The sequence below is a fragment of the Ischnura elegans genome, chromosome 8, assembly GCF_921293095.1.
Source record: "Ischnura elegans chromosome 8, ioIscEleg1.1, whole genome shotgun sequence".
Lineage (NCBI taxonomy): Eukaryota > Metazoa > Arthropoda > Insecta > Odonata > Coenagrionidae > Ischnura > Ischnura elegans.
This window is the reverse complement of record NC_060253.1, coordinates 29,696,810-29,705,187: the sequence shown is the minus strand read 5'-3', so window position 1 is coordinate 29,705,187 and position 8,378 is coordinate 29,696,810.

The following is an 8,378-nucleotide window of genomic DNA, read 5'->3' as shown; positions in this document are numbered from 1 at the left end:
GAAATTCTTGCTCTTGTACTTTGATTATTGTCATTTATGGCTCTTAAACACGAGGACTCATTAGGAACGACAATGAAATTATATTTCATGCAAAATAAATAGAAACCCTGTAGACACATACTTTTTACGGAAATTTTTCCATAAATCCAGCGAAAAGAAATTTTTGGCCTGTAACTGAACTTTTCAGAGTGCCTGTTACGATTTTTGTTAACTAAGCGTTGCATGTAAATGTTAAGATAATAATCATTTTCATGGGATTGTAATCTATCGTGCGAAATGTGATTTGATGCTTTCCCGGTGAATATTTTGGGTAAACTCTTCTCGGGATTCCCACTGGGTTGAATTTTTCAATAATAGCCAACGTTCAGAAGCCCTGAAGATGAGCCCCGAGTCGGAGATTGAAACGTTGGCCAATACGGGTAATTTAACCCGTGAGAAACCCGAGACAAATAATCGTGTGTTTATACGCATAGCAACTGTTATCATTTACCAATCATAATAATTGCAATTAATATTCTCTTATTTATCTCTTGTGATTTCTGGTTTTGATATAATCTTTTGTCTTACTTAATAGTCTCCTGTGAGTTGAGGGTGACTTAAGTCTCACTACTCATCACAAATACTAAAAGAGAAAATACCAGTTACAAGAAAATTAAGGTAGAAAAAAATTCCCTATCGATACTATTCAGGGTCATAATTCGAATTAATCCTTTCAAATCGTACGCTGCTTTCCTCATAAATGACTGACAAGCCTTACCTTATGAGTGACACTCCATTATAATTGAAATAAGGTACCAAAGAACCAATCCTGCGGAGAGAACATCCATTGAGAATGAGGAAAATGTGACCAAGCCCACCGGTGGAAACTGAGGTCAGGCCAGCCCACATTAAGTGACACCCGAGTAGGTTTTTCCACCCGTGTGCCCATTTCCACGGGCAAGCAGCGGCGAGGATTTTCCTCAAGGTGAAAACTTCCATCACATTCCGCGTCCTTTGCTTCCAACGTGATACCTACCCTATGAAACATTCTTCGCCGTGACTTTTTCACCTATTAACGCCAATCCTCATCTCAACCTTCGTAGACCCTTGAGTAGTCGTTCCAATAAACACCATCTCATAAACAGGAGCTGAGGATAGGAATTTATTCCTCAGCGACCACTTTTTCACTACGGCAAGTGGCAGTAATGAGCGTTAGGAATGAGGAAAGAGATAGAAATCAACTTTGCTTGTAATTGCTGTCTATATTGGCACCATGATGAATACTGTGCACTTGAGCTGGGGAAATAAGAAAGTAGAATGAGAAATTAGATAATAAGGAGATGAAAGATAGAATAGCTTTGATGACTATATTCCAGTATTGTAGCAATGCAGTTTTAACATATTCATCAGTTGGAACGCCAATAAGTAATTAATTTTTTTACTCTCGGGATTAAATTATTCCATCAAATAAATCTTGATACGTTTCCTTGATAGTAAAACGGGATTTCTCATTAAGAAGCTTGCTGAAATCGAATAGAAAAAACTGATTTGATGTTTTACAATCTAATGTAAAGTAGAACTTAAATAATTTATCGAGGTAAAGTCACAATAAATAAATGAAAGTTTTAAGCGTTAAAAATGTTTCTGAAAATTGATTTACTTAAATAAAATAACATTTTATGATCTACCATCGCATTCATCACACTCAAAAGGAAGGTAGCTTCTTACAGTATGAAAGAGAGAATTTTTGTACTGTTTAACAAAGCCCCGAATGTAATGAATGCGATGGTGGTTGGCGTAACATGGTGAAACTCCTTCATGATGCACAAAGGTTAAGAAAATACTTAGCTGTTTCACAAAATATAAAAAATGTAAAATGTTGAAAAATATCTTGTGAAACAGCTAAGTATTTTCTTAACCTTTGTGCACCCCGAATGTAAGTAATTATTGTCCAAAATTCAATTATTTTGTCCAAATTGGGAACTAATTTAACAGCCAATAATTTTGAGTGGATATCCATATATCACCAAAATTTGATAAGGGTATTAACAGAATCAAGCATTGGTTGATATCATGCTGTAAATATACCCTTCTTTTTGTGTCTCTCTTTGCCTGGGCTATTGCTGATTCTCCTGCAATTCTTGCATCGCTGGTAAAAGTGACTAAAAATTAATTCAAGATAAAAACCAGTAATTATCGTTACACTCCTTTCAGAATAAATTATTATCTTCATATTTTTGCCAAACATAGTCCTACAAACATAACTTCAGGCTTGACTTTGTGAAACCTCTCCATATTGGAAATAAAGGAGCACAACTTTGTCAGGTTCACTATTATATTAATATGGGCACGACCCGGGTTTGTTAACGTAGTTACATCTTCAGGTGACTGATCTTACGTGCATCGTACTTCTGAATTGAAGAGTTAAGTCCAAGTAGGGGATTGGTGGCATGGCGGGCTGATTCACAAAGTGCTTTATGTGCACAATGGAAAGTGAACACATAAAATCGTTTCAGGCTTGATTTTCTGGAAGTTCGCTATATCTATGATGAAAACACAAATGGTTATCTCCACACTTTTTTGGCAACTGGCCAAGTGGTAACATGTACTTCAAAAAAGAAAACACAAAATATCCACAAAGTCAAATAAAAAACTAGACTGTGTGCAAATTTTAAAAATTCAATTAAAATTTCCAAAAAAATAAGTCACTTTTTCAGCTTTTTCTTAAATATTTTTACATTACCAGGAAAGAGCTCAAATAACTCTGCAGGCAATAATGTTCCAATCTACAATTGCTTTATTGAGGTAGGATTTTTTTTTTAATTTAGTAAGTCCTCTGCGCCCGGCATTTAATTTTGAACTGATGATCGTTCCTACCAATGAAATTAGGTTTTCCCACTTTATTGCTTAGTTCACTCCGTGCTTTATCCCTTTTGTATATTTTATACATACCGCAGAGGAGTTTCTTTTTCTCCTACTTTCCGAAGATTCCCAACCCAGTATTTTTAACATTTCTGATACGCTCTCTGTCCTCCGATGCCTACCCAAAACGTATCGAGAATACAGATTTCCTTCGAAAAAATGTGGGTATCCACTTGGAGGGTGCCCTAGGGTGTTGCTTATTTTTTCTCAGATTTTTGATTTCTACCTCTTAAAATATGCTATGGGGGCAGAATGGAAATTCTTAAAAATTTCAGCTCGATTGTCTAACAATTAGAGGTCGCTCAAAGAGCATAAATTCATTGACATTCAATTTTCCCAATTTTAGGAAATAGCAAAATTTACAGGGGCAACGCACAATTTTACAGGTCATTTGGGCTAAAATTCGCTCCATTTTTACGCCCGCTCAACCGTTTTCCAGGAATACAATACTTTTTTCGCCAGTTGCAGCCGCGCGTCACACCCCTGACGGCGAGCTGGTCGCTGGCAGGCCGCATTCACGGTCAGCTGCTGCCACAAAGGGCCTAGCTTAACCGGTAGAATACTTTAATAGAATAATAATAGACTAAAGTCGTTATCAGTGTTGCTGCTTACACTTTCTCACGCTCAGCTCTCTTAAATATTCAACACCGAATAAAATGGTTTTGTCCCACACTTTCTTTGTCGGCGTCATAAGAAAGTCCTAGGACGTCACTACAGGAGAGTGGTGAGGACGCGACGTCACCGATTGTGGGTCAAATAGTAGTGCTGGCGTTGATGACGTATCTGCGAGCGGCACTCCTGCGTCACCGTTTCCCAGCGTTACGTATCGGCCCGAGGCCGCCAGATCTCTGATTAAGGTCGGGGATCCAATGTCCCTTCAAGGCCTTGCGGCGCGAGAGAAAGTGGACTTGCCTCGAGGACTAAGTAGGTACGTATATATAGATTGCCTTCGGAAAAATGTAGGGAACCGCTTGGACCGCTTGGAGGGTGCCCCCATACGTGGGGACTCTGCCAAACGACACGTGTTACGCCTCTCTCCCCAAGTAAATTCCGCAATACCAGGGGCACGAATATTAGCTTTTAGCAGCTGTAACCAACCTTTGCTCCCTTCCTTACCCCTATATATATGTATATAACTTACATTAAATGCTATTATATAAAATGCTTGCGATTGATACTGAAAACTAGATGGGGGACAGAGGAATATAAAAACGACGGAATATATATAAAAAAAGCCGGAATGAAAAATATAGAATCAGTTATAAGGGAGGATATACTTAATAATATGTGTGCATATTACCTGGTTGAGATTTTATTTTTCAATATTTTAAACTTTACATTTTCAATTGCCCAGCTATAGTATATTTTTTATAGTTTATTCTTGTACTCTGTTTTCATCTACTTCTATCGTAAGTAAATATTCTTAATATATTTTAAACTAAAGACTGAATATTAATTGGGATCTAACTTTTGTTTTTTTGTACACATGAAGATGCGTAATAGTTAAACCGAGACTGTTGCCGGAACATATTACGAAACATTAGATAAAACTGACGAAATAATTATCAAGGACTTAGCGACTACCAAAGGGAGTACTTGGGATAAACATAGACGGTCAGAGTTCTGCTTGCAAATCTAGGCCAGGGTAGCCTACAGTAGGGGAATTAAAGAAGTTATAACTGCCAAAAAATCAGAGACCCAATTAAATGCAAATAAAAGCTGTTTATCAGCATGGTACTCCACGAATTAGCTTAGAGTAGCGGTCCCTAGCCTTCGTTTCCTCCCTTACCCCTCCATATGTATAAAACTATTATTGTCCTCCCAAAAATGTAATGTGCACATTTTATTACATAATTTTAGTACGGGTAGGGTACGCTGTTAGTTACAAAAAGTTGTATAAATAGAAAGTTTGTTTTAAATATCCCATATGACATGTGTGCATATTTCCTGGTTGAGACCTTATTTTTCAATATTTTAAAATTTACATTTTTAATTTCCCTGGGATAATTTATTTTGTTTTATAGTTTATTCTTGTACTTTGTTTTCATCTACTTCTACCGTAAGTGTATATACTTAATATATTTTCAATGAAAGACTATATATTGGTCGGGATCTAACTATTGTTTATTTGTACACATGAAGATGCATAATAGTTGAACCGACATTGTTGCCAGGCAGGCATTTGAGTGCGTATCGTCCGCCATTGCCGAATATTCCCTTTCATCATGTTTCCAACTATCAAAATCATATTTTTTGTGTCAGCTTCATAGGCATATTGCCGTCTGAAGTAGGATATACATTAATCCCATTGCTTATTCGTGATATGTAGCGAACATGTTGTTTATTGTTTGTTCGTGGAAGTTAATTTTAATCCTCTGGTGAATGAATGTATGTGATGTCCTCCGGCCAAACACCTCGGAAGGTGGCTCGCAGGATAAAATGTAGATATAGATTTAGTGCAACATAGTACTACCAGGGCCTAATGCCACCAAAGTTTGTCATACTCAGACCCGATTTGCAATTTTTCATATATTATTAATTTTTTTGCTTGAATTTCCTTAAATATATGGAAAATTTTACGTACCACTTAAAATGTGTTCAACTATGTTTTTAAGAATTTATTTTCATATTTTGATCTCGATTCTTGGATTGATTGAGGTTAAAAAAAATTCAAAGCAAAAGGGCCATCATACGGAGTTAATCATTGCCGTAGTTGAATAGTCTCTGAAGAAGGCAGGACTCTGTACTTAAACATTATTTCTTCCATTTGTAAATTCAACCCATGATGCCATCTTTTCAGACTCATGTCGCTTTTTGAAATTTCTCACTGAAGTCGATGCCACATATTTAAATTCTTCATCAAATTCTTTAATTCTGATCGGGCTATCATGTTTTTCATACATGTCATCTATATCAGGTAACACATGAAATTTCTGCGAGGAAGTCACAGATTGATGAACCTTAAAAGAAAATCCAATGGAGTCATGATGAATGTTAATGATTTAAATGTAAAAGATGTTCAAATTTCGATGTTCATGATTATGGACTCAGAATAACATTCAGCAAGTGAAGAAATCACGAATGATCCACAATCATATTTGGCTCCACATCATTTGTGGGGGCACTTTTTTGACCGATAGTGTTCTAATATTTGCGATTCCTAATCATCGTCGTCATCATCATTGGTTATCAATCCTAATATCTCCTTAGAAAGGTTTGACGCAGCTCTCCGCTCAATTCTCCTATTAGCTCATCTTTTCACAAGTACGTATTTCTTATCTTTCGGATCATTCTTTACCTGTTCCATATATTTTGTTGGAGGACTTCCTTTTCCGTTCTTGACATCCACTTGTCTCTCCACGATTGTCTTAATCAGGCCATAATGTCTCAAGTTATGTCTGATAAGGTTGTTCCGTCTTCTTATTGAGGTTTCCATGACGCACAACATTTCTAACGCCACTATCCTTGCTTTCTAAGTTGCTGTCATTGTCCATGTCTTACTTCCGTAGAGAAGCGAACACCACGAACAACAACATGTTAGTTCTGATAAGCTGTTTCCTAACTTATATGTTTAAATTTCCCGCTGCAAGTACATCTTTCTCTTGGTGGTATGCTCTCTTCGCCTGGGCTATTCTGCTGATAATTTCTTTCTTGCTCCTCCCAACGCTAGTTATCTTGCTTCCCAAATAACAAATTCATCCACCTCTTCCAGTTTTTGTTTCCCTTTTTTAATTTTAGCCTTGACTTCTTCTATGCTGCTCTATACTAATATCTTGGTTTTCCCCGTGTTTATTTTCAGCTTATACTCACCCATTACCCAACCTATATTAACCAGAATATTTTGCAAAATTTTTCTCTCTCTGCTATGATAGCTATGTCATCGGTAAACCTTAGCATACTAGTTTCTTCACCATCGATTTTCACTCCCGAGGCCTTTTCTCACATTTCTTTATGCATATACTTATCGATGGATGTGTCGGCTTTCAATTGCGAGGAATAGGGAGGTATGTCTGTGGAGGGATTGCAAGTTATTTATAGAACGCTGGAGAAAAAAATGAAGAGCCGTTTTCCACGCGTGTGGAAACTTGATTGTGTTCGTGAGTGTGTTGTGTCGTGGGTAAAACGAGTTCCGTGACGCGATTCAACGATCCGTACGATTTCATTCACATATATCCGTGCACCGGGAGAAGCGAAACGTAAACAAAAACTTTTAATTGATGAAACAATTTTTTTTACCCAAAATACTCTCTCCAACACCCCTAAGGCCATTACACGATTGGTTTTCGATTAGATTGTTTTACTTGTTTACATGGAAACATAATTGCAATTGGTTACCTGATTTTGAAGACCACTTGCTTACCAAACGTTAAGTTTCGAGTAAAATGAGATAGAAATACAATGCTTCACGTGCCAATCCGTGACATCTTCACGGTTTCATTCATGCATCTGCGTGTGCGATAAAACTAAAATGTAAACATAACTCATCATCGATGCAGCAAATTTTTTTAACCAAAAAACTCTCTCCAACACAATTATGACAATTACACGATTGGTTTTCGATAAGTTTGTTTACATTGCAGCACAAAAACAATTGGTTACATGAGTGCCAGGACCATCTAACCCATTATAACCCATAGTTGCTTCTGAACAACATCAAAAATTTATAAATTACCTGATCTATTTAGTAAATTTTTATACTAAGGATTACTTTGTAGTGTTAATTGCGATGATAAAATATTTAGCAGTCACAATAATTATGATTAGGTGCAAAATTTTCAAGTTTTCAAAGTGCAAAATCATTAAAATCGATTTCTTCCAGAAGCAGCTGTGGGTTAGAAAGGCTAAATAACCAAAGGTGGAGTTTCGAGTAAAATCAGACTGAAATATAATGATTTTTGCGCTAAGGGAAGAGACCATAAGTTTTCAACAATGTATGCTGAATTTATTCGAAAATTATTGTTAGAAAAAAAAACAATGTCTGCAAGTAAAAGGCCTCCTCTTCATGTGCTTGAGTCATGGAAAAATTGGTTATTATCTTATTCATGCACTCGGGTACTGAATACTATTTGTTTACTTTTCCCTCATAACATAGGATACATGCTGAGAGTGTACTATCTCATATTTTATTTAAGTTTTCTTTTCCACTTGATTTTTCCTTGAGTGATGGATGTCAGTTATCTCGTATCCGTGCATATGACATTGAAGAGTTCGGATTTCGATCTTCATGAGCGTAGACTCAGAATAATATTCAGCAAGGGAAGAAATCACAAATGTTCCACAATCATTGTGGGGAAATTTCTTGACCTATTGTACGCGTTTGCTTTTAATATTTGCGCTTTATTTACGATGACGTAATTTATATGGTAGGGATAAGTGGATTCCACTGTTGTTTCAATTCCAACTCTTTCAAATCGATTTCCGATTCTCGATTGCGATTCCACTGATTCTTATTCATACTAACGTGAGGGATTTGACTT